This window comes from Delphinapterus leucas, chromosome 3, assembly GCF_059928025.1.
Source record: "Delphinapterus leucas isolate spDelLeu-1000000601 "Yukka" chromosome 3, BTC_Dleu_Yukka2, whole genome shotgun sequence".
Lineage (NCBI taxonomy): Eukaryota > Metazoa > Chordata > Mammalia > Artiodactyla > Monodontidae > Delphinapterus > Delphinapterus leucas.
In genome coordinates this window covers 113234669-113259940 of record NC_143131.1, presented here as the reverse complement: position 1 = coordinate 113259940, position 25272 = coordinate 113234669, and the positions used below count along the sequence as shown (strand labels likewise).

General features: G+C 43.6%; 1 long non-coding RNA gene and 1 pseudogene across 3 annotated transcripts in view; one reads left to right on the top strand and one right to left on the bottom strand.

Annotated features, from left to right (window-relative positions):
* The window catches only part of LOC149749644 (ADP-ribosylation factor-like protein 2-binding protein pseudogene), a 98495-nt pseudogene that overhangs the window by 20052 nt on the left and 53171 nt on the right, over positions 1 to 25272 (bottom strand). The window contains exon 3 of the transcript XR_016392465.1: positions 1 to 25272. This exon is cut by the window's left edge and continues 20052 nt beyond it; it is cut by the window's right edge and continues 15909 nt beyond it. The product of XR_016392465.1 is annotated as an ADP-ribosylation factor-like protein 2-binding protein pseudogene (transcript).
* LOC115803316 (uncharacterized) overlaps positions 22955 to 25272 on the top strand; it is a 26078-nt gene continuing 23760 nt past the window's right edge. For both annotated transcript variants that reach the window (XR_004023994.2, XR_016392473.1), the window contains exons 1-2: positions 22955 to 23407; positions 24452 to 24627. This is a non-coding gene — a long non-coding RNA (uncharacterized LOC115803316). The remainder of the gene's footprint in view (positions 23408 to 24451; positions 24628 to 25272) is intronic.

The window sequence follows — 25272 nt, the reverse complement described above, 5'->3', positions numbered from 1 at the left end:
CACAACTTTCTCCCTTCTGTATCTGCAGACATATTTTTAGAATGAATCATAACTTTTAGCAGGTGTGTGGAGCTTGATACCTTTTCAAACCTCTTTAACATCTACTATCATATTTGATTCTTTGTTCTTCTTTTTGGCTACCCAGGATCTGAACCCTCTTCCTGTGATGGGGAATTCCCCTCATTCTGAGGCAGAGCCCACTTCCCACCAGAGCGGCTGAAAGTACCACGTGCATTTGTTTCCCAGCCTCCCTGTGGCTGGGCAAGGGCGCGTGACCTAGGCTCTGACAATCAGACACACAGGCTCCAGATTGTGACCCAGGAGCTAGAGGCCCAAAGAAGCACTTGGTTATCGTGAGTGCAGCAGGTCCACGTTCTGGGGTGGTGGAGATTGTGATACCCGAGGGCATGGACAGGATGGTGCAGCCCAGCCTGCACATCCTAGTGCATGGTAGTAGTGGTGACAGTGATGGCAGCAAGGTCCTGATTGAGTACTGCACTGTGATCTGGGGCCTTGTTAGAAGTGGTGTGGTCTATGGAGCTGCTTCTTTGTTCTGCCCAGAGATTCTCGACTCTCTCAGCTGCTCAAAATCCTTATTATTTTTTGGCTTAAATCAATTTAGCTTAAGTCAAGTAAGTTGATCTGCTTAAGTTAAGAGTCAATTTCTGTTGCTTGCAGCTAAAAAGTCTGACTGTTGTAATCCTTGAGATAAGACAACTGCATAATTCCCTTTTTCCAGATGGATAAATTGAGGCTCAGAGACTGGCCCAAGCTCATGCAATGTGCCAATTTCTGTGTTGAGACCAGAACCCTGGACTAAGTGGGAGAGACATACAACTGGCAGGTGGGAGCCAGGCACGGAAGAAATTGCTAAGTAGAGCTGCCTCACCTGGTAGTAAGCCCCCTGTTACTGGAGGTATACAAACAGACCTGGGGAGAGTGAGGGAGAGGCCAAGCAAAGTAACCCCAGTTCCCTTCTTCCTCAAGGGTTACACACGTTATTATCTGCCCAACTTAGATTCCTCTTTGTGAACACAAACGTATTAATGTGAAAGCACAACTCCTGGTGCTGCAGCTTCAAATCCCCACAGTCTTTTTACCAACCCTCCTGTTTCTGGCCCAAGACACAACAGCTGCTGCTAGTCCTATATCCCAGAGCAAAGTCATGGCATTTACTGGCCTCCGTCACTTTAATGAAAAAGCCCCTACACCGAACAAATATAAGCACAGACATTTGCAACTAATTATGGTATTGATGATCAGTCAAATTTCATTGCAAACTGCATGTTGAAATTGATAGCGGGCAAGTCATGAATAAACTGGTTGTCTGGAAAAGTGACACGGGCACACAGGACTAGATTAATAATTCAATTTAGACTCAGCCAGACACTCTGAAGAAGAGGAAGAAGCAGATTAGCATTGCCTCAAGATTGCTTGTTTACCCGGGTACCTCCTGCCAATGTGCCTTCTACGGGAAGCTGATCCTCCTTTAGGATCCTCCCACTTTGGGAGACCACAGGGCGTTGAGCATTGCAGCCTTTAATTCTTGGTTTGCAAAATTGCAGCCTTGAGTGGTGTGGGGAGGAAAGACTGCCCTATGTCTCATCCGATGTTAAGAAGCCCACTCAGGAGGCTTCTTGGAAAATGGATGCCTCCTGCTGCAGTGAACAGCGCTCTCGGCCTCCCATCTGTGGGTACTGGTCTGGGAGGACCCATAACCCACCTTGAAAGCCCAGGTGGGGGACTTCCCTGGTGGTGCAGTGGTTAAGAATCTGCCTGCCAATGCAGGGGACATGGGTTCGATCCCTGGTCCGGGAAGATCCCACATGCCTTGGAGCAACTAAGCCCATGCGTCACAACTATTGAAGCCCGTGTGCCCTAGAGCCTGCGTGCTGCAACTACTGAGCCCACATGCCACAACTACTGAAGCGTGTGCCCTCTAGGGCCTGTATGCCACAACTACTGAGCCCACGTGCTGCAACTACTGAAGCCCACGCACCTAGAGGCCGTGCTCCACAACAAGAGAAGCCACTGCAATGAGAAGGCCATGCACCGCAAAGAAGAGTAGCCCCTGCTCACCACAACTAGAGAAAGCCTGTGTGCAGCAACAAAGACCCAACACAGCCAAAAATAAATTAAAAGAAAAATTAAATAAAAAAGAAACCCCAGGTGGGTTCCCCAGGTTAGGTATGGCTCCAGAGGAGTAAGCCCAGAGAAGGTAGGAAAGGAGCCAGAGGGGTCTTACAGAGCTCTGCACTTGTCCTGGTCACCACGGGGTTCCGGAGAGCTAAGGAGTCCAAAGGTGAGACAATGCATCGAGGACACAAGGTAGATGGGCAGTGTCCTCAGGATTGGGCCTTCCTGGAAAGTCACTATGTCCCTGCACCTGGGGAGGAAGGCAGGAAGGAGACACAGAGCAGGCAGAGTGCACTGGTATTGAGGGGCAGGCACTGGTATACATGTATGATGCAGCCACAGTGGTCACCTTCACCCACCCAGGAGTGCTTCCCCCTGAGCTGCTCAGCCACTCCAACTGCCCTGGCTCCAAAGGTCCATGCAGAGGAAAAGTCTTAACTTTCATCCTCTAATGGGGTTTAAAACTCAAATGTCTACATGGGATGTGGGCGAGCTCTGGACCAGGCAGACTTGGTAAGCTTGGGCCTGATTGGAGGGGGGCAGCCATGATTCAGCTTCAGGAGACTGCCTAGAGACAATATGAGTGGGAATTCAGAAAAAGATTTAGGCCAGCGATATAAATTTGGAAGTTGTCAACAACCGAATTATATTTAAAGCCAGGACACTGGGGGAGATTAACAACAGAGTGAGTGGAGATAAGGGGTCTAGGGATTAAGCCTTAGAGATGAAGAAGTGCCAGCAAAGGGGCTGGTGAAGGAGCAACCAGAGAGGCAGGAGGGAAACCAGGAGAGGGGGGTGATAATCCGGGCACCAAGGAGGGACAGATGAACTCTCACATTCTATGAAGAGGCAAGGAAAGTGAGGCTTGAGATTCAATAACATGGAGAATCCTTGACAGAGGCAGTCTTGCTGTAGCAGTGAGGGCTGATGGGAGCGGATGGGAGAAAGGAAGGGAGGAAAGGACGTGAAGGCGGCAAGAAGAGTCAGTTCCCTCCAGGAGTTGTGCCATAAATAGGAGCAGAGAAATAGGGTGACAGTTTGAGGGGGATATAAGGCCAAGAGAAGGTTTTTCTTTAAGGTAGAAAAATTACAGTATTTTTGTGCGTTGATGGGAATAATGCTGGAGAGAGGGGAATTTTGATGATGCAGGTGAGAAGGGGGAATAAATGTTGGACTGAAGTCCTTGAGTAAACAGGTAGAGATGGCATCTGGTGCACAAAAAAGGGGGCTGTCCTTAAATAGGAGCACGGAAGGTTCACCCACATTAGCGAAATGGAAGGCAGAGTTGATGAGCACAGATGCAGGTGGGTGGAGGAAGTAGTGGTGGAGCCCATGGAACTTCTCTTCTATTTTCTTAAGCTAGGAAGAGGTTGTCAGCTGAGAGTGAGGTGGAGGAGGAGATCTGAGCAATCCGCTGGGAGAGAGGGTGTGAGGAGACTTGGGGATGAAGTATGATTGCTGGGAAGCTTTTAGATCTCACTTAGGGAGGGTTGTGGCATTAATTTAAAGTGAGGCTGTGTAACAAAAAGGAAGCAGACTCACAGATATAGAGAACAAACTAGTGGTTGCCAGTGGGGGGGAGGGGCAACATAGGGGTGAGGGAGGAAGAGGTACAAACTACTGGATGTAAGATAGGCTCAAGGATGTATTGTACAACACGGGGAATATAGCCAATATTTTGTAATAACTGTAAATGGAAAGTAACTTTTAAAATTGTATACAAATCAAAAAATAATAATTAAAAAAGGTTCTCTTGGGCTTCCCTGGTGGCGCAGTTGTTGAGAGTCTGCCTGCCGATGCAGGGGACATGGGTTCATGCCCCGGTCCGGGAAGATCCCACATGCCGCGGAGCGGCTGGGCCCGTGAGCCATGGCCACTGAGCCTGCGCGTCCGGAGCCTGTGCTCCGCAATGGGAGAGCCCACTACAGTGAGAGGCCCGCGTACTGGAAAAAAAAAAGGTTCTCAACAACTTTAATAAATAAATAAATAAAGCGAGGCTGCTCAGCTCAGTTGTGGGTTTTTCTTCAGTCCTGGGCAGCCTGTGGCTGCAGGTGGAGAGTAGCTAGAGGGTTGAGTTTAACCAGGGATGTGGTTTTGCCAGGTGACTATGGTGCAGTGAGGGGCAAGGGAGAGAGTATAATACTGGATCATGAATTCTGAGCTGGGTGAGGAGGGAAGTGGGGCAATGAACACTTGCTTGGTTCCCCAAAGAACTGGTGGAGGGGGGTACTAGATGGAGTGAGCTGGAGAGAGAGGCAGTGTTTACTGGAGAACGGTATGCATGAAACTGAGGTGATGAAGGGAGTGCACTGACAGATCACAACCAGTTTAAAGTCTGGGTATGGGAGTGAGAGGCTGAGGCACTGTGGAAGCCAAGATCATGAAGAGGAGGCCAAGGGGTCTGTTTATTTACATGAATGCTGAAATAAAAACCAAGGCAGGAGTGGCCTTGGAGAGGGTGACTGTGGGCCAGGAGCTACAATCTTGAAGGAATGATGGAGAGTGACAAGGAGGTCTATAAGTGACTGCAAAAAGGGGGAGAAATGGGTGGTCTTCTCTGATGACATGGCTTCCAAACATGCGTGTTTCTAAGGAGGAGGGCAAACTGTCTAGAAGTGGCACTGAGGAGCAAAATGGGCACCACCCACTCCTAGACTCAGGGACACAAGGACCGTTAGAGGGAAAACAGCCACCACTTGAGAGGCTGTAGGGAGAGTGGAGTCCTTACAGGAGAGGCAGTTTTTCATTAGAGCAAGAAAGCAAAAGGGACATTTCGAAATGAAGTTGAGGATATGGGGGAGTTTACTGTTGCCAGATCATGAGTTTCAGCGAGTCCAGTGAAAGGGTTTCTGGACATGGGGTAGGCTGGGCAATGGGGTCAAAGAGGGAAATACAGAGCCACATGGGGCTTAGAGTCCTGGGGTGAGGGACGCCCTGAGAATTCTGGGCCTCTTGTGGGGACTGATATGAACGGGGATGAAGGGATTGATGAGAGCAGCCTGAGGGGTCCGAGGCAGAGGGTGGTGGCCAGGTTGGGTTTGTCGGGAGGTGGGAGGAGACAGTAAAGGTCAGGAGCCGTCTTCACTCCTGCTGACGGTGGTCTGGAGGTCTGAGGAGAGGCAGTCTTCCCAGAGTAGCTGGAGCTCTGGGCTCCCTCTTTACTCCCAGGTAGGAATATTAGTCAAAACACTCTTCATAGCACTGAGAGTAAAACCACAGACATGTCAATGAAAGAGAATTGCCCAGAAATAGACTCTTATATAGGGTATAATCTGTATATAATGAACCCGGCTCTTAAAACAGTAGAGATGAAAGCATATTTTCCCCCCCAGGGACAACTGGTTAACTGTTTGAGAAAAAACAAATCCAGATTTTAACTTTAGATCTTATACTAAATGAATTCAGGTAAATTAAAAAGCTAGTGTAAAAAGTGTGATATTAGTGTAAAGACAGAAACAGACCCACACCATACCTGATCAATTGATTTTCAACGGTACCCAGGCAACCCAACGGGGAACAAACGATCTTTCCACCAAATCATGCTGGAACTATTGGATAGCCATATGCAACATAATGAATCTTGATCCTTACTCACACCATAGACCATATACAAAAGTTAGGTTGCTATGGATTGTAAGCCTATATGTATGAGCCATATACAAAACTACACATACAAAGATACAAAAATGATACACAACTCAATTTTAAAATGGGCAAAAGAACTGAATTGAAGAAGACTTTACCAAAGAAGATATTTAGATAATAAACACACGAGAAGATGCTAAACATCATTTGTCATTAGGGAAATACTCATTAAAACTACATGCTATGGGCTTCCCTGGTGGCGCAGTGGTTGAGAGTCCGCCTGCCGATGCAGGGGACACGGGTTCGTGCCCCAGTCTGGGAGGATCCCACATGCCGCGGAGCGGCTGGGCCCGTGAGCCATGGCCGCTGAGCCTGTGCGTCCGGAGCCTGTGCTCCGCAGCGGGAGAGGCCACAACAGTGAGAGGCTTGCGTACCGAAAACAAACAAACAAAAAAAAAACTACATGCTAGAAGGACTAGAATTTAAAAAGACTGTCCAAATTAAGTATTGGCAAGGATAGGATCATTGGTTGCCCTAGAACAGATGGGCCTCAGAGGTACAGGAGGAAACACTGGGGAATTATGGGTATGTTGTATGAACATAGCAGAGTTTAACCTCTCTTCCGTACAGACATTTAGGTTGTTGCCAGTTTGGCCTTGTGTCAGATGCAAAGATGTGCCACCCAGATCCCTCCTCAAGGAAGGATTTGCTGTCCAGTTGCAGGGAGTGTGATCAGTCATAGCTTCTTCAGGGTCCACCTGGGCTACAGATAGTGCCTTGCCTCTTCCCAGAGCAGACTGCATGGTGTGACTGAACAAAGGAAGGATATAGAGGCTGGGCCATTTTTATCCGCTATGGGAGTATTCAGATGCAGAATATTTGCTCCAGAGTTCCCTACCAAGATGGCCTAGACTTCACTGAACCTGCATCACAGTTTGACTTCTGCTCAGTCCTGCTTCTCTCTCTTCCTTTCATAGATGCTAATCCCTCATATCCTCAATAAACTTCTGGCACCCCAAACTCCATCTCAGCATCTGTTTCCTGGGAACCTGACCTATGACAGGGCTATTACAACACAGCTTCTATGATCATTCTTGTCCATGTTTCCTGTCCTATAAGCACTCTTTCTGTAGCATATTTGCCTAGGCGTGGAATTGCTGGGTCATTAGAGTATGTTATTTACAGCTTAATTGAGTAATGCTGAACTGTTTTCCAAAGTGGTTGCACAAGTTTGTGTAGATTTACATGGATGAATATTTCTGCTGATCCTTGGTATCGTGACTTTTAAATTTTATTCAATTTGATAAGTGTGTAATGGTATCTCATCATGATTTTAATTTGCATTTCCCTGATTATCAAAGAAATTGAGCACTGTTTTTTAACGTTAGTGGCCTTTGAGTTTCTTATTTTTCAAAGTGCCTATCTTTTGTCCATTTTTCTTTTTCTTTCTGCCAAGTTATTTTTAAATTATTACTTATTTATTTCTTTTAAAACCACTTTATTGAGGTATGACTGATATTAAAAAAAGCTGTACAGGGCTTCCCTGGTGGCGCAGTGGTTGAGAGTCCGCCTGCCGAAGCAGGTGACATGGGTTCGTGCCCCGGTCCGGGAAGATCCCACATGCCGTGGAGCGGCTGAGCCCGTGAGCCATGGCCGCTGAGCCTGCGCGTCCGGAGCCTGTGCTCCGCAATGGGAGAGGCCACAACAGTGAGAGGCCCACATACCGCCAAAAAAAAAAACCAAAAAAACGCTGTACATATTTAATGTATACAACTGGATGAGTTTGAATTGCCCATTTTTCTGTTAGGTTGTCTTTTATTATTAATTCTAATGAGTTCTGGATAAAACCCTTTGTTAATCTTATCTGTTGCAGTTATCTTCTGCTATTCTGTAGCTTGCCTTTTAACTCCCTTAGTGTCTTTGATGAATGGTAATTCTTCATTTTATTCACCTTTCTTTTGTAGTATTGCTTTTTGTGCTTTAAGAAAACTTTCCTTACCCAAGATTATGAAGATATTCTTCTACATTATTCATTTGAAACTTTACAGGTTTCCCTTTTATATTTAAGTCCATATGCCCCTGGAGTTGATTTTGGTGTACGGTGTGAGATAGGGGTCCAGTTTCATTCTTTTTAAAATTAATTAATTAATTAATTATTTTTGGCTGCACTGGGTCTTCGTTGCTGCGCGCGGGCTTTCTCTAGTTGTGGCGAGCAGTGGCTACTCTTAGTTGCGGTGCACAGGCTTCTCATTGCAGTGGCTTCTCTTGCTGTGGAGCACGGGGTCTGCGCGTGCAGGCTTCAGTAGTTGTGACACGTGGGCTCAGTAGCTGTTGCTCGAGGGCTCTAGAGCGCAGGCTCAGTAGTTCTGGCGCATGGGCTTACTTGCTCCTCGGCATGTGGGATGTTCCCAGATGAGGGCTCGAACCCGCGTCTCCGGCACTGGCAGGTGGACTCTTAACCCCTGTGCCACCAGGGAAGTCCCTCCAATTTCATTCTTTTTTGATATGGATATCAAATTGTTCCAGCCAACTCTATTGAGAGTCTGTCTTTTTGTCACTGCTACATGTGCCATCTCTGTCACAAATCAAGCATCTGGATATGCAGGTCTGTTTGCATAACTTCCTCTCTAGTCCATTGAATTGTCTATCCCCCAATCAATGCCATACTCTCTTAATTACTATAAATATATAGTAATCTGGTACAGCAATTCATCTAGCCTTGTTCTTCCTCTAGAATGACTTAGCTATTCTTGGCCTTTTGCATGTCCATATAAATTTAAGAATCATCTCGTCACGTTCCACAAAAAAATACTGATGAGTTTTTGAGTTTTTATTAGAAATAAAATTGAATCTGTAGATCACTTGGGGAAGAACGGACAATATTTGTAATATTGAGTCTTCCAATCCATGAACACCATATCTCCACTTATTGAGATCTTTAATTTCTGTCCATAATGCTTTCATTTTTTCTGCATTGGAGATTTACTCAACTTTTATTAGGTTTATTCCTAGTGATTTGGCATTTTTAATTGATATTACAAATGCTATCCTTTTAAAATTTTCTCTTTGTTGCTGCTATTAAGTACATTGATTTTTTTTAAGTCCAGGACACTTGCTGAACTCTCTTAATAATTCTAATTATTGGTAGATTATTTTTTATTTCCTCTGTAAACTATCCTATCATCTGTAAATAATGGTAGTTTTGTTTCTTCCTTTTCCAGTCTTTATTCCTTTTCTTTCTTCACTGTGCTGGCCATAAGCTCCAGTATAATGTTGAAAAAAAGTGGTAGTAATGGATATCTTTGTTTTGTTCCAGTTCTCAAAGGGAAAACTTTCAATGTTTCACCACTAAGTATGATGCTTGCATTAGTTATTTTTCAAAAGAAGCTTTTAGAAAATTAAGGAATTTTCTTTCCAGTTCCAGTTTGGCAAAATTTTTTTTGAATTATTCATCCATTTGATTCAGTGGATGTTGAGTTTTATCAAATGCTTTTTCTGCATCTATTGAGATAACCATAAGGTTTTTCTCTTTTAATCTGTTAACGTGATAAATTAATGTTTTTGAATATTAAACAAAACTTGCATTCATAGAATTAATTATAACTTGATCATAAGATCCTATTTTTTTCCTTTGATTTTTGCAAAACACCTCAAATTTTATTCATGGTACAAAAGTATTTAATAAGCACCACGTTGGTACAGAAAAACACGCAGCCTATAGTTCATCCTTTAAAACCAGAACAGCCAAGTGAAAAGTCAGTAGAGATTCTTATTTTTACTTGAAATAAAAAATAAAAAACAAAACAAAAAAAGCTAAGGTACACACTAGGAACTGAACCACTATAGTTTTTCTTTCTAGAGATGTGACATCCATGTTTTCTAGTCAGTAATGTTCTATCAAACACTGTAGTAAACCAGTGCACTAAATCCAAGCAGACAGATGGCCAGTAAAGCTGTTTGCTGTCTCCTACTGAGCTAGACCAGTGGAACACTGTCTTGGTAGGATTATTTTGACAGCAAGAAGGAAGTGCAGAGCCCCAACCCCAACAGAAAACCTAAGGAGCTGATTTACAAAGAAAGGGTTTTAAGCAAACCTGCACAAATACTAACATGCTCTAAGAAAAGGAAACCTTTTAGACCATTTCCAGCATACATTCATTGGTGCCCAGTAAAATAGGAACACCAACATAGAAAGCATTTTTGTTTTCATAACACTAATAGCCAAAAAGCACACAGCATATAATACTTTGATCTTGAAGTGGGTAATCATGGAAGTTCTAAGATTATATCCACTAGGTTAGCCTGAGTATTCATCTATAAAAATATTTTTCCAAAAACATGTAAACGGGCTTCCCTGGTGGCGCAGTGGTTAAGAATCCACCTGCCAATGCAGGAGACACAGGTTCAAGCCCTGGTCTGGGAAGATCCCAAATGCCGCAGAGCAACTAAGCCTGTGCGCCACACCTACTAAGCCTGTGCTCTAGAACCTGCGAGCCACAACTACTGAGCCTGTACACCACAACTACTGAGGCTGTGTGCTGCAACTACTGAAGCCTGCGCGCCTAGAGCCTGTGCTCCGCAACAAGAGAAGCCACCGCAGTGAGAAGCACGTGCACCACAATGAAGAGTAGCCCCCGCTTGCTGCAACTAGAGAAAGCCCGTGCACAGCAATGAAGACCCAACGCAGCCAAAAATAAATAAATAAATAAATTTATTTTTAAAAAAACCACGTAAACGAGAGTTATAGAAACAATGGAACTACATCAGGAGCAGCAGAAAGTGACACAAGGACTGTACATGTAAGACTAGGAATTGATTTTCACATGTACCTTTTAGGTAAAGGAAATCTCTCTAAGTTGATTCCTACAGCCAAGATGAACTGTGATAGTAGGATTTTCAAAAATCTTGAGATGGTCAGCTAGCTTGAGTTAAACCCTAGATAAATACTCCCAGTCAAAAACCCCATTGAGACTGCAGGACTGAAACTCTGACCCATATAAAAAGCTGTGAGTGCACAAAAAGTCTCATGGGACATGCAAGGCCTGCTGGGCCAAGACAGTTGATGATGGTGGGTTCTTCCAACATGGACACACCAACATGTATGCTGGGGAAGTGTCCCCCAGGTGGAATGCTGGACTTGGGCTTAATGCAGGAGCCATACTCAGAAGCTCCTGAGAGACGTGTCTACTCGGGGAGGAGTACTAGGGTTACTGAAGATAAGAATGTGTCCCAGGAAAGTCAGCTAATTTTCTCCTGACCCATCAATACTTAACATTAACGAAGAGTTGCAGAACAGAGTCAGTCTTTCCAAGATGTATTCTTCTGACATCATTAGCCAAAGCCTCTCCCAGTCTATTGGGCTGGCGATGTCTAGAAAGATCCCATTACCTGGAGGTGGGACCTAGGGCCACAGATTGTTCTGGGAAGCTGGCATAGAAGATGATTTGCACAATGAAGTCACCACTAAACCGCTGCTTAAGTCCAGTCCCCAGCCTTCTTTTTCTGCTCAATAGGCCAGAAACATTTCTTTAAAAGCCAGAAGATCCGTAAACGTGAGCAGGATGTCGAAAATATCACCCGCCACTTCATCTATGGTGCTGTAAAGTTGTAATGAAAGCCGCCATGTTAAATCCAGGAATTTGCTCCAACAGCTGTTCTTCTATATACTTTTCTACCACAGAAATAGATTCTATAAAAATAGGTGTGTAGGTGAGCTTATTCTCTTGTGTCTTCAAACTCCTGGTAGTACCTGTCCATGAAATTCCTCTGTAATAACTGGAACTCATCATCCATGATAATGGCCTCTAAATATCCAACCACAGCAACAAATTCTGCATCAGAGGCGGAAAAGATGGACAGCGCGAAGTTCTCTTCCTCTAGGGCATGCATCACCGTGGCCGCATTCACCGCGCATGAGGGAGTGGGCCCGCTGGCGGGCTACCCCGCTCACGCCCGCCCACGGCCCAGGCGCAGCCTCTGCTCTGCTCTGCAGAGCCCCAACCGGCATCCAGAAGGCCTCGCTGCAGCTGCCGAGGCTGTGGCTTACGGCCCAGCCCAGTAGGGCCTGCGCACGACGCCCTGGCCTCAGGCTCCCCAGCTGCAGCCAGCCGGGCCTCTAAGCCCTACCAGGCCTCACTAAGCTTGACGCTCCTAAGTTTTTTAAATAATACTTTTCATATGATCTTAAATTTTGTTTAATAATAGGTCAGTTAGCATTTTTTATATCTGTGTTCATAAATGAGATTGGCCTTTAATTTTCCTATATTGATCCTGTCAGATTTGGGGGTTAGGGTCATATTAATTCCATGAAATGAGTTGAGGAGGATAGCTTTGGTTTTCTGGGAGTAGAAACTTCTAAACTTCTAGAATAGTTTGTGTATGAATGAAATTTTATTTTCTGTGAATGTTCACTATAATTCACAGGTAAAGTTATCTGGATTTGAAGTTTTCTTTGCGGGAAGATTTTAAATTACTGATTCAATAAAATATCTAGGAATAAACCTACATAAGGAGGTAAAAGGCCTGTACTTGGAAAACTATAAGATACTGAAAGAAATTGAAGATGACACAAACAGGTGGAAAGACAGCTGTGTTCATGGATTGGAAGAATTAATATTGTTAAAATGACCATACTACCCAAGGCAATCTATAGATTCAATGCAATCTCTATCAAAATATCAAGGGCATTTTTCACAGAACTAGAACAAATAATTTTAAAATTTGTATGGAAATGCAAAAGACCCCGAGCAGCCAAAACAATCTTGAGAAAGAAGAATAGAGATGGAGGAATCATGCTCCCTGACTTCAGACAATACTACAAAGCTACAGCAATCAAACAGTATGGTACTGGCACAAAAACAGACACATAGATCAGTGGAGCAGAATAGAGAGCCTAGAAATAAACCCATGTACTTATGGTCAGACAATCTATGACACAGGATGCCAGAATATACAATGGAGAAAAGACAGACTCTTCAATAAGTGGTGCTGGGGAAACTGGACATCTACATGTAAAACAATGAAATTAGAACATTCTCTAATACGATATACAAAAATAAATTCAAAATGGATTAAAGACCTAAATGTTAGGCCAGAAACCATAAAACTCCTAGGAGAAAACATAGGCAGAACATTCTTTGACATAAATCATAGCAATATTTTTTTGGATCAGTCTCCTAAAGCAAAGGCAATAAAAGCAAAAATAAACCAATGGAACCTAGTTAAACTGAAAAGCTTTTGCATAGCAAAGGAAACCATCGATAAAACAAAAAGACAGCCTACTGAATGGGAGAAAATATTTGCAAATGATATGGCTGATAAGGTGTTGATATCCAAAATATATAAACAGTTCATACAACTCAACATCCAAAAAACAAACAACTTGATTAAAAAATGGGTAGAAGACCTGAATAGACATTTTTCCAAACAGGATATGCAGATGGCCAACCTGCGCATGAAAAGATGCTCAACATCATTAATCATCAGAGAAATGCAAATCAAAACCACAATGAGATATCACCTCACACCTGTCAGAATGGCTATCATCAAAAAGAACACAAATAACAATGTTGGTGAGGATATGGAGAAAAGGGAACCCTCCTACACTGTTGTTGGGCGTGCAAATTAGTGCAGCCACTGTGTAAAACAGTAAGGAGTTTTCTCAAAAAACTAAAAATAGAACTACCATATGACTTGGCAATTCCACTCCTGGGTATATATCCATAAAAAACAAAAACACTAAATCAAAAAGATATATGCACCTCAACGTTCATAACAGCATTATTTACAATTGTCAAGATATGGTAGCAACCTAAATGTCCATCAACAGAAGAATGGATAAAGAAGATGTGAGATGTGTACATATTTACATATACATGTATATGTACACATATACACACAGTGAAATACCACTCAGTCATAAAAAAGGAATTAAATTTTGCCATTTGTAATAACATGGATGGACTTGGAGGATATTATGCTAAGTGAAATGTTAGACAGAGAAAGACAAATACTGTATGATATCTCTGATATGTGGAATCTAAAAAAATAAAACAAGCTAGTGAATACAACAAAAAAGAAACACACAGATATAGAGAATAAACTAGTGGTTACCAGTGGGAGGAGGGAAAGGGGGGAGGGGCAATTAGGAGTAGGGGGTTAAGAGGTACGAAGTATTATGCATAAAATAAATAAGCTACAAGGATATATTGTACAATGCAAGGAATATAGTCAATATTTTGTAGTAACTATAAATGGAATATAACCTTTAAAAATTGTGAATTGTGTAACTTATGTAATATTGTGCATCAACTATACTTCAATTTAAAAAATAAATAGATAAATACTGATTCAATCTCTTTAATATTTATGAGACTATTCAGATTTTCCATTTCTTCATGAGCCACCTTGGATAAATTATTATTTCTAGGGATTTTTCCGTTTCACTTGAACTTTTTACATTTATTGGCATTGTTGTTCTTAATACCTTCTTAGTATCTTCTTTTTTTTTTTTTTGGCAGTACACGGGCCTCTCACTGTTGTGGCCTCTCCCGTTGCGGAGCACAGGCTCCGGACATGCAGGCTCAGCGGCCATGGCTCACGGGCCTAGCTGCTCTGCAGCATCTTCCCAGACTGGGGCACGAACCCGTGTCCCCTGCATCGGCAGGCGGACTCTCAACCACTGCTCCACCAGGGAAGCCCCTTAGTATCTTCTAAATGTGTATTGATCTCTAGTAATATCCCCTTCTTCATTCTTACTATTATTTATTTATTCTCTCTTTTTTCTTTATTTTCTTTTTTCTTCATAATAAAGAGTATTTCAATTTCCTTATTTTTTTGAAAAATAAATTTTGATATTAAAAATTTTTATTGTATGTTTGGTTTTTATTTCATTAATTTCTTCTCTTATGTTTATTATTTCATTTTTCTACTTTGAATATAACTTCCTGAAATGCATCCTTGGCTCATATTTTCAACAATTCTTTTCAAATATGTACATTTAATGCTATAGATTTTCCTCTAAATACTACCTTAGGTATACTCAAAAATTTTTATACATAGTACTTTCGCTATTACTCAGTTGTTTTTCTTATGAATTTATAGAAGTTCTTTATATACTCTGGATACAGCCATTTACTAATTATATGTTTTGCAGATATTTTCTCTGACTCTGTATCTTGCCAGTTAATTCTTGTAATATTTTAATGAACAGGAAATTTTAATTTGAGAATAATTCAATTTATGTATTAATTTTATGATTTTTTGAGTGTGTCTAGCTTAATAAAATCTTCTCTCTCCCGAAATTATGAAGATATTCTCCTATAGTATCTTATAAAACTTTATATTTTTGCCTTTTATGGCAAAGATTTATTTAAAATATTATAATTGCTGAAGCTGTGTAAAAAAATTGGCAGTGAACTTGAAGAATCTTACACATGTTGATTCCTCCCTTTTGACCCAAACGCTCACTCCTAGGAATCAATCCTAAGTAAATGACAACTCATTTAGGAACTAGTAACTTAGGAAATAATAACTCACTTCTAAAAAGCAATTTTAAGGATATTCATTATAGCATAATATAATAATAATTTTAGATGACTTAGATATACAGTAAAACAAAGTATATCTGTAATGAAATATTTGTAGCTGCTGAGAAATCATTATGGGATTCTGGGATTTCCACATAAACCTTAACTATTACTTTACTTCATAACAACAAAATATGTACATATTGTAATTTTAAAAATCTAATAAAATATTTTAGAATCACACTTTTAAATAGCTTTAAATCACATACACTAATGCTCACAAATGTAATTTTTTTATTGGGGTCAAATTCACATAACATGAAGATACCCATTTTAAAATGAACGATTCAGTGGCATTTAGTATATTCACAATGTTGTGCAACCACCACCTCTAAATAGTTCTAAACATTATCCTCACCCCCAAAAGAGACCCTGTACTCACTAAGCATTCCATACTCTCCATTCCGCATTCCCCCCACCTCCCAAACACACACACTCTCTAGGCCCTGGCAACCACCAATCTGCATTGTTTCTATGGATTTACCTTAATATATGGATATTTCCTATAAATGGAATCATACAATATATGACGTTTGGGGTTTGGCTTTTCACTTAGCATGATGTCTTTAAGGTTGATCTATGTTGCAGAATGTATCAGTACTTCATTCCTTTTTATGGGTGAACAATATTCCACTGTAGCTCACAAATGTTGATTTATTTTATTTTATTTATTTATTTATTTTGGCTGTGCCAGGTCTCAGTTGTGGCATGGGGGATCTTTAGTTGCGGCATGCGGATTTCTTAGTCGTGGCATGCGTGCAGGGTCTAGTTCCCTGACCAGGGATCGAACCTAGGCCCCTACACTGGGAGCGTGGAGTCTTATCTACTGGACCACCAGGGAAGTCCCACAAATGTAATTTATTTTTTTAATAAAATTATTTATTTATTTATTCATTTTTGGCTGCATTGGGTCTTTGTTGCTGCACACAGGCTTTCTCCAGTTGTGGTGAGCGGGGGCTACTCTTCATGGCAGTGCGTGGGCTTCTCATTGTGGTATCTTCTCTTTTTGTGGAGCACGGGCTCTAGGCACACAGGCTTCAGTAGTTGTGGCACATGGGTTCAGTAGTTGTGGCTCGCAGGCTCTAGAGCACAGGCTCAGTAGTCGTGGCGCACGGGCTTAGTTGCTCCATGGCATGTGGGATCTTCCCGGACCAGGGCTGGAACCCTTGTCCCCTGGATTGGCAGGCAGATTCTTAACCACTGCGCCACTAGGGTAGTCCCCACAAATGTAAGTTTAACATTAAAAAAAACCAAAAAGCAAAACAGCATACCAAACTCCATATACAGCATGATGTCAATTTTGTATTTTAACATGTATAAGCATAGGAAAAATGGGAAGGAAATGCACTTAAATATTAACAGTGGTTACCTCTACTTAGTGGGATTATAAGTAACTTTAATTTTAGTTGTACTTTTCTGTATTTTCTTATTTTTGCAATATGAAAACCAAGTCATTTAAAAATATAAACATGAGGGAACACTTCTCAACTCGTTCTATGAGGTCAGTATTACCCTGGTATCAAAACCAGAAAACTATAGATCAATATATTTAATGAATATAGATATAAAAATCCTCAACAAATACTAGAAAACCAAATCCAATAACATATAAAAAGTTTTATAAACCATGACCAAATGTGATTATTTCAGGAGCACAGGTTGGTTTAACATCTGAAAATCAATTAATGTATATATTATAGCAATAGAATAAAGGACAAAAACCACATGATAATCTCAACAACTTCTGACAAAATTCAAGAGCTCTTTATGCTAAAAACACTCAACAAACTAGGAATAGACAGGAACTTCCTCAGCCTGATAAAGAACATCTACAAAAAACCCTAATATCCTATTTAATGAGGAGATGCTGAATGCTTTCCCCTGAAGATCAGAAATAAGACAAGAATGTCCACTCTCATCACTTCTATTCAACACTGTAATGGAATTTCTAATCAGGGCAATTAGGCAAGAAAAAGAAATAAAAGGTCACTGGACCAGAAAGAAGTGAAACCATCTTTATGCACAGATGACACAATCTTGTATATAGAAAATCCTAAGGAATCTACTAAACATCTATTAGAACTAATAAATAAGGTCAGCAAGTTTTCAGGATATAAGATTAATAACAGGGACTTCCCTGGTGGTCCAGTGGGTAAGACTCCGCGCTCCCAATGCGGGGGCCCGGGTTCAATCCCTGGTCGGGGAACTAGATCCTGCATGTATGCTGCAACTAAGAAGTCCGCAGGCCACAACTAAGACCTGGCACAGCCTAAATAAATAAATATTTAGCAACTATTATCTTAAAAAAAAGATCAATATACAAAAGCCCATTGTATTTCTCTATACTAGCAACATAATCCAAAAATGAATTAAGAAAACAATTCACAAAGAATAAAATACTTAGTAATAAATTTAACCAAGGAAGTATAAGATATATACTGAAAAGTGCAAAGCATTTTTTAAAGAAATTAAAGATCTAAATAAGTGGAAACACATCCCATGTCCATGGATCAGAAGACTTAATGTTGTTGAGATGGCAATCTATAGACTGAATGCAATCCCCATCAAATTCCAATGGGCGTCTTTGCAGAAACTGACAAGCTGATTCTAAAATTCATGTGGTAATGCAATGGAGCAAGAACAACCAAAACAAGCTGGGGGAACAAAAAAGGAGGACTAACATGTCCTGCTTTCAAAACTTATTACAAAGCTACAGTAATCAAGACTGTGTGATACTGGCATAAGGATGAGACATATAGATCAACAGAATAGAACTGAAAATTCAGAAATAAACTCTTACATTTAAGGTCAACTGATTTTTTTTTTTTTTTTTTTTTTGGCCACACCACACAGCTTGCAGGACCTTAGTCCCCCCACCAGGGATTGAACCTGGGTCCTCAGCAGCAAAAGCACAGAGTCCTAACCACAGGACCACCAGGGAATTCTCTAAGGTCAACTGATTTTTGACAAGGGTATCAAGACAGTTCAACAGGGGAAGAACAGTCTTCAACAAATAGTGCTGGCACAACTGAATACTCACATGCAGAATGAAGTTGGATCCCTACCTCACACCATATAGAAAAATTAACTCAAAACAGATCAAAGACCTAAATGTAACAGGTAAAACTCTTAAAAAGAAAACATAAGAATAAATATTTATTACTTGGATTAGGCAATGGCTTCTTAGCTATGAAATCAAAAGCACAAGCAACCAAAGAAAGAGATAAACTGGACTTCATCAAAATAAAAAAATTTGTGCTGCAGAGAGCATAATCAAGAAAGTAAAAAGAACAACCCAAATAATGGTAGAAAATTTTTACAAATCATGTATCTGACAAGAGACTTGTATCTAGAATATATAAAGGACTCTTACAACTCAATAATAGAAAGACAAATACTCTGTTTAAAAAAATGGGCAAAGGATGTGAATATACATTTCTTCAAAGAACACAGAGTGCAAATGGCCAATAAGCACATGAAAAAAACATTCGACATCATTAGCCATTAGGGAAAAGCAAATCAAACCATAATGAGATCCTCTGTCACATTACTTGGGTGACTCTAATCAAAAGGACATATGGAGTGAGAGTTTGGGGTTAGTAGATGCAAACTATTATATATAGAATGGACAAATAACAAGTCCTATTGTATAGCACAGGGAACTATATTCAATATCCTGTGACAAACCATGATGGAAAAGACTATAAAAAATAATGTATATATATATGTATAACTGAATCACTTTGCTGTACTGCAGAAATTAACAAAACACTGTAAATCGACTATACCTCAATTAAAAGAAAAGGACAGATAATAATAAATGTTGGCAAGGATGTGGAGAAATTGGAACCCTCACGCACTGCTGATGTGAACGTAAAACAGTGCAGCTGCTTTGGAAAAACAATATGACAGGTCCTCAAAACATTATACATAGAGTTACCATATAACCTAGCAATACTACTCCTAGCAATATACTCAAGGAAATGAAAATATATGCCCATACAAAAACTTGTATATGAATTCCATAGCAGCATTATTCTAATATCCAAAAAGTAGAAACAACCTAAATGGCCATGAACAGATGAATGGATAAACCAGATGAAATATATCCATACAATGGAATATTATCCAGCCATAAAAAGGAATGAAATTTTAATATATGCTACAACACGGGTGAACATTGAAAACATTATGTAAGTGAAAGAAGCCACATACTGTGTGAGTCCATTTAAATGAAATATCCAGAATAGGCAAATCCATAAAGACAAAGAGTAGATTAGTGGTTATCTAGGTCTAGAAGTGGGGCGTGAGGGGAAAAGTAAAATGACTCCTAATGGGCATGGTTTTCTGAGGAGGAGGGTGATGAAGTGTTCTGAAATTGATTGTGGTGATCGTTGCACAATTCTGAATACCCTAAAAACCACTGAATTGTATACTTTAAATAGGTGAATTGTATGGTGTGTGAATTAGATCTCAAGCAAGCTGTTTATTTTTTAAAACTTCAATGGATCTGGGACTTCCCTGGTGGTGAGTGGTTAAGAATCTGCTTGCCAATGCAGGGGACACGGGTTCGATCCCCAGTCTGGGAAGATCCCACATGCTGCTGAGCAACTAAGCCTGTGTGCCGCAACTACTAAGCCTGAGTGCCACAACTACTGAAGCCTGCGCACCTAGAGCCCGTGCTCCACAACAAGAGAAGCCACCGCGATAAGAAGCCCACGCACCATGACGAAGAATAGCCCCCGCACACCACAACTAGAGAAAGCCCTTGCACAGCCAAGAAGACCCAACGCAGCCATAAATAAATAAATAAAAATTAGAAAAAAAAAAAACCCACAAAACTTCAATGGATCTGACAGTCAGGAGGACTCTGGTGACACCCAGCCAAAGCCATTTCAGTGCCATGTCGGGGTGCTGGAAAGTGACAGGCTGGGGAGTAACGTGAGCGAGGAAGAAAGGAAAATACTTGCAGAAGACTCGGGAGGCTCATCTGTCGACGAGCAGGAGTGAGGCCTGATGCAGGGGAGGGTTTAGGGGTTTGCAGGCCCCCATGAGACACATTATATTCCTAAGCCTGAGATCCAGTTCCTCAGAGAAGATGGTGATGATGACTCTGTGGGCCTCTCCAGCCTCTATCCTGATGCTGGCTGGACTGGCCAGGCCAGGCCAGTCCTCTCTTCTCTATACCACTAAAACTTAGCAACCTGGAAAGGCTTACCACACACCCTGCCTCATCTTGGAGCCCTTCCCTGGAGGTGCTAGCTCCCACTGACCTCTTGCTTCTCAGCATGCTCTCACACTACACACAGGATGTCCTCACCATACTATATCTTACAGTTTACTGAAGCAGCCTCCAAGTATGGGGAGGATGCAGGAACACACACACTGCTTCCCTAGCCTGTGAGGACAAGGGGGCCCAGGCATGGTTCCAGCTTATATATCCCTGACTCTTAACTCACACCTGCTCAAGCAGGGCTTCTGTAGCCCCCTGCTTGGTGCCCCAAGGATTTCTGGGAGCTCCAGGGAATGCTCTGGAATAGTCCAGGAAGGTCCCATGCAGGGTCTGCTGTCTCTTCCCTATGCTGTTCTTCTGGTCACTCTGTCTCCCAGTGAGGATGCAGCTCTTGTTGGTGTTGGTTATGCTTTGTCAGAGGGGTCCCTGAGCAGCATAGCTTGGATGTCACTACTTCACTAAAGCAGTGAGAAAGCCCAGTTTTTAAGGACTACCTTTGCTCTTGTGCTTTCTATGGAGTCAGACATTTGGCCATATGAAGCTTAGCTCAGGGTATGTCCTAGTGGAGGAACTACATGGAGTGCAGCCTCAATCAGCCTTAATGCTACAGCTTATAACCTCGAAGTCAGTATGTTCTCTACATAGGCCATGGGATTCCCTAACGATGACCAGGTATCCCTGATTCACTGATGCTAACCTGGGGACCTGATTTGAGGAACAGGATATTGCTTGTAACCCAGAATCGTGAATCTGCTAAACTCATTCATAAAGATTTCTCTTATGACCATCGCCCCTTGCCTGGGCTTCTACAGGTTGACCTCCCTTTGAGGAGGTGGTCATTGAATCTGGGTTTCTAGGAAAACCATGTTTTCCTTGGTGACTACATGTGCCATCCATTCCACCTGGACCAGAGCCAGCGAGTAAGATACACTTGGACCCTAATGTTTTCAGAAGAGCACCAAGTCCCATGGGGCTGGGCTTAAGGTGGGAGAGGGCCTTCTGCATACCCTGTCCCCCTCTTGAAGAACAAAGATGCTTATTAATTAGCATATGAAAGAAAGGCTCTGATAAAGCCTACAGTAAATGGTATTTAAGTCTTCTGAATGCAGTGCTTCCCAAACATATTTTTCCATGGGACCCTTTTTTTGTCCACCCCACCCACTATCATCCAAGGGCACATCACCCTAACCGTAAAGTCCAGAACTTATGACTGGCATTTGGGGCCCACCCTACAGATTTCGCTGGTCAACCTCTCTCCTCTCCTGCCACCAGTCCTCTCCACATCTTGCATGTTCTCCTCCAAGGCATAGCTCACAGCTGTCTCCACCTGCTGGAGCCACCTGTTCCCTTAAACACCCAAAGACCCCTTTTCCCACCTCATACCCACTGTTGGCTACTGCTTCCAACCTTGAGTATCCTTGAGTACCCCTGGATGCCTGTCCTCTCTCCCTCCTCCTTTCCAGGTCATTCCTTGCTGCGTCCTGAGTTGCCCTTGTGAGGTTATGGGCATGGGATACCACACCTGACAACAAACCAAGGGGGCAGGACTGGGTCTTGAAGAGTTCTCAGAACCTGAGCCCCCTCACTCAACTTCCTACCCCACAGGGACTCTGCCTCAGGCAGCAGAAGAGCAGAGGGCGGGATCGGAGGTAAGATGGGGGTGGGGTGACAACCCAGTACCAGCTTCTCCCCTGGGCAGGGACCAGATGCTGTCCCCATGCCTGAATTTGACACTTGGTGAATGAACGATCAATGATGGCTCTTAGAGGGAAACCCCTACCCCCATTTCGGACACATTTCCCACGTGGGAACTGGCCAACTTCCCCAAACTCAAGACACATCCTGGCTGGAGCTGGCTATGGGCCGGGCACCTCCGGGGTTAGCGGGTCAGGGCGGGGTGTCCTGGAGAGCCGCGGATGGGCCTCACACCCAGCCTGGGCCAGGACACCCAGTCCTTGGCGGAGGCCCAAACCAGCTCTGTTTACAGAATCTGTCAGCTCTGTTTCCCCCTCCCCCTCCCACCACTTCCCCTAGAGTCCAGGGGGCTGGGAGATGGCAGGCGGGGCCTGAGGGAGCCTAGGAGGCAGCCAAGTCCCAGGCCGGCCTCTCAGTACTCCTCCCCTTCTTGGCTCCTAGGGTCTATCCGCCCCGTTCTCCAGTCTTCTGGTTTCCCCTTTAAAGCATTGAGTGGGAATGCGCATTTTAAAAGAGAAATCTGTAGAAGACAATGCTTATTCCCAAGGCAAGTTTAGCTAATGGTGGAAAGAAAGGAACAGTGCCTGTAGGCACAGGGAGACTCTTCTAGGCAAGGGGCTTCCTGGATGCCTCCAGACAGCCTGGAAGGAGGTTCCCTCCTTCCTCAGGACCCCAAACCTATGGGACCCTGGGAGTTTTTCCAGAACTGCCGGAGGGACTTGGTGCAAATTAGCTGTAGCCGGGCGGGTAGGCCGGGGGCTTTCGAGGGGCAGACACGTCTTGAGATAAGGCCAACGGCCGGCCGGGCCGCAGTGACTCAGCTGCGGCGGCTGCAAGGAAGCTCTGCGGGCCCCGAGGAACGGGACATAGGAGGCGGGGCCCAACCCGGGACGCCCCGCCCAGCCCCAGGGCTCCGGGAAGTTCCGGCCCACCACCCCCAGCTTCCCAGAGGCGCCCGGATTTCCCACGGGTTTCCCCATCTGCTGCAAATAGTAACAAAGGCTGGCACTTTCAGAGCGCTCACTGAGTGTTAGGCACTTTGCTGGCATCGTGTCTTGTTACCTCCATCAGGGATCTGAAGCAGGCGCCACTATTACCTCCATTAAGAGACATGGAATCTGAGGTTAAGAGATGCCCAGCGACTTGCTCAAGGTCACACAGCTACTGAATGGTAAGGGCTACAGTTTCCAAACCCCCAGACACCTCTTGCCCCTTCCCAGCTCCCATGTCTCCTATGTCTTGCCCCTCCAGGTGCTAGCAGGTCCCCTGGGGGGTGCCTCCCTAGGCAAAACCAGAAACCTGGACATCCCCTGGCCTGGGGCTAACTCAGTTCAAATATTTATCATTTTGAGGCAATTGCAGTGGTCTTGATTACGTGTCTGCTGAACTCCCAGCCTGGTTTCAGGTGGCGGCAAAGTTTCCCAGCCCTAAGTTTCCCTTTGACCTCCACTTTGAGGGGAAACTCCTAGGAACAGGGCTATCCCCGGGGAACACTGCCGTGACAGCACCCAGCTCTGTCCTCTGGAGAGACGCAGTCTCCAGAAAGCCCCTGCCTTGCTCACAGATTAGCTCCCCAAACCTGGGACCTTGCCAAGTGAGAAGCTGCTGGCTGACCCCTGCCTGTGTGGGGTCAGGGCCAGGACTGTGCCACAGAAAGCCAAGTCTGAGCCCCAGAAGGGGTGGAGGAACAAAGAGCACCCTGGGGCTGCCCTGGAAGGTAGTGAGCTCCCCGTTATCTAGGGTGGGGGAGCACCTGTGGAAGAAATGATTCAAAAGGAGGGTGGGATGAGATGACCTTTAAAACCCCGAATTTCTCTATTCTATGAGTCAGGCAGTGTCCAAGTGAATGGCTTGTTCTGACAGCTGCTTAAATGGAAACTTTCCCAGACTCTCCCACTTCCTTCCCCTTTGACCTCTTTCTGCTGCGCTCCATGATCTTCCTTCTGGAGACTCGGAGAATATTGGAAAGAAGATGACACCCATGCATCCCTGCCTCAGTTTGCCACTCTGTCCCAGTGGCCATTGTGTGGGCTCTGGGAGGCTCTGATTCATGGGAGAAAGGAAGGAGGAAAGGAAGGAAGGAAGGATGGAAAGAAGGATGTATTTTAAGATGAATGACTGCCTCTGGTTGAGCTGGTTTGACCTGGGCCCTAGTCCCAGCTCCAACCTCTTCTCCCAGATATGTGACCTTGAACAGTGTCACTTTACCTCCCAGGTCCTCTGCAAAATGAGTGTATTTTAACATCAACTAACCTTCCTGTGAGGGTAGTTGGTAGCAACAATGAGTGACCACCGTGGGTAAAGTCTTCCCAAGCACAATTGTGTGATGGCACTCAGCGGGCAGCCCAGCTCTACAGGCAAACGTCATTCTTCGTGATTCTGTTTGAGGAGGTAAGTCCGCAAGGACAGGCAAGTTTTGGTGGGAGAGAAGGGAGAGAGAAGGGGGCCTGAGCAGGGGCTGCAGGGGATGGGTATCCTCTAGTGGGAAGAGCTGTCCTAAAGATACTACTGTGTATCACCTCTGTGTGCCATGCATGGTGCTAGGGGCTTCACACACATTGTCACATTTAGTTCTATCTATACGGTAGGTACTAGTATTATCTCATTTTACAGATAGCAGTATCAAGGCTTAGAGAGGTTAAGACACTTGCCAGTAGAGAAGCCAGAATTCACAGCCAGGCTGGCTGACTTTGGAGCCCTGTCCTACCCAAGTCCTGACTTGGGTCCCTTGCCCCTTCCCCACAGTTGTCTTGGAGGCTGGTACCCAGTGGCCTGTCTGATTGTGCCTAGTCCTCCAAGATCCCTCCCCTTGCCTGGCACCCTCCTCTGCCAGCTGTCCTGTCCAGTCAGAGTGGCTTTGGCCAATGATGCCAGAGACAGTCTGGCATCATGGCTGTGTTGGACCTTGTACAAAGAGACAAGCGTTGATAGGGGCTAGGATCAAAGCCCCAAATTACAGGAGATAAATAAGATGTGAGGGATGGGTCCTGGCTGGTGCTGAATCTTGCATAGCAAAGGAAGAAAGGAAGACTGGGA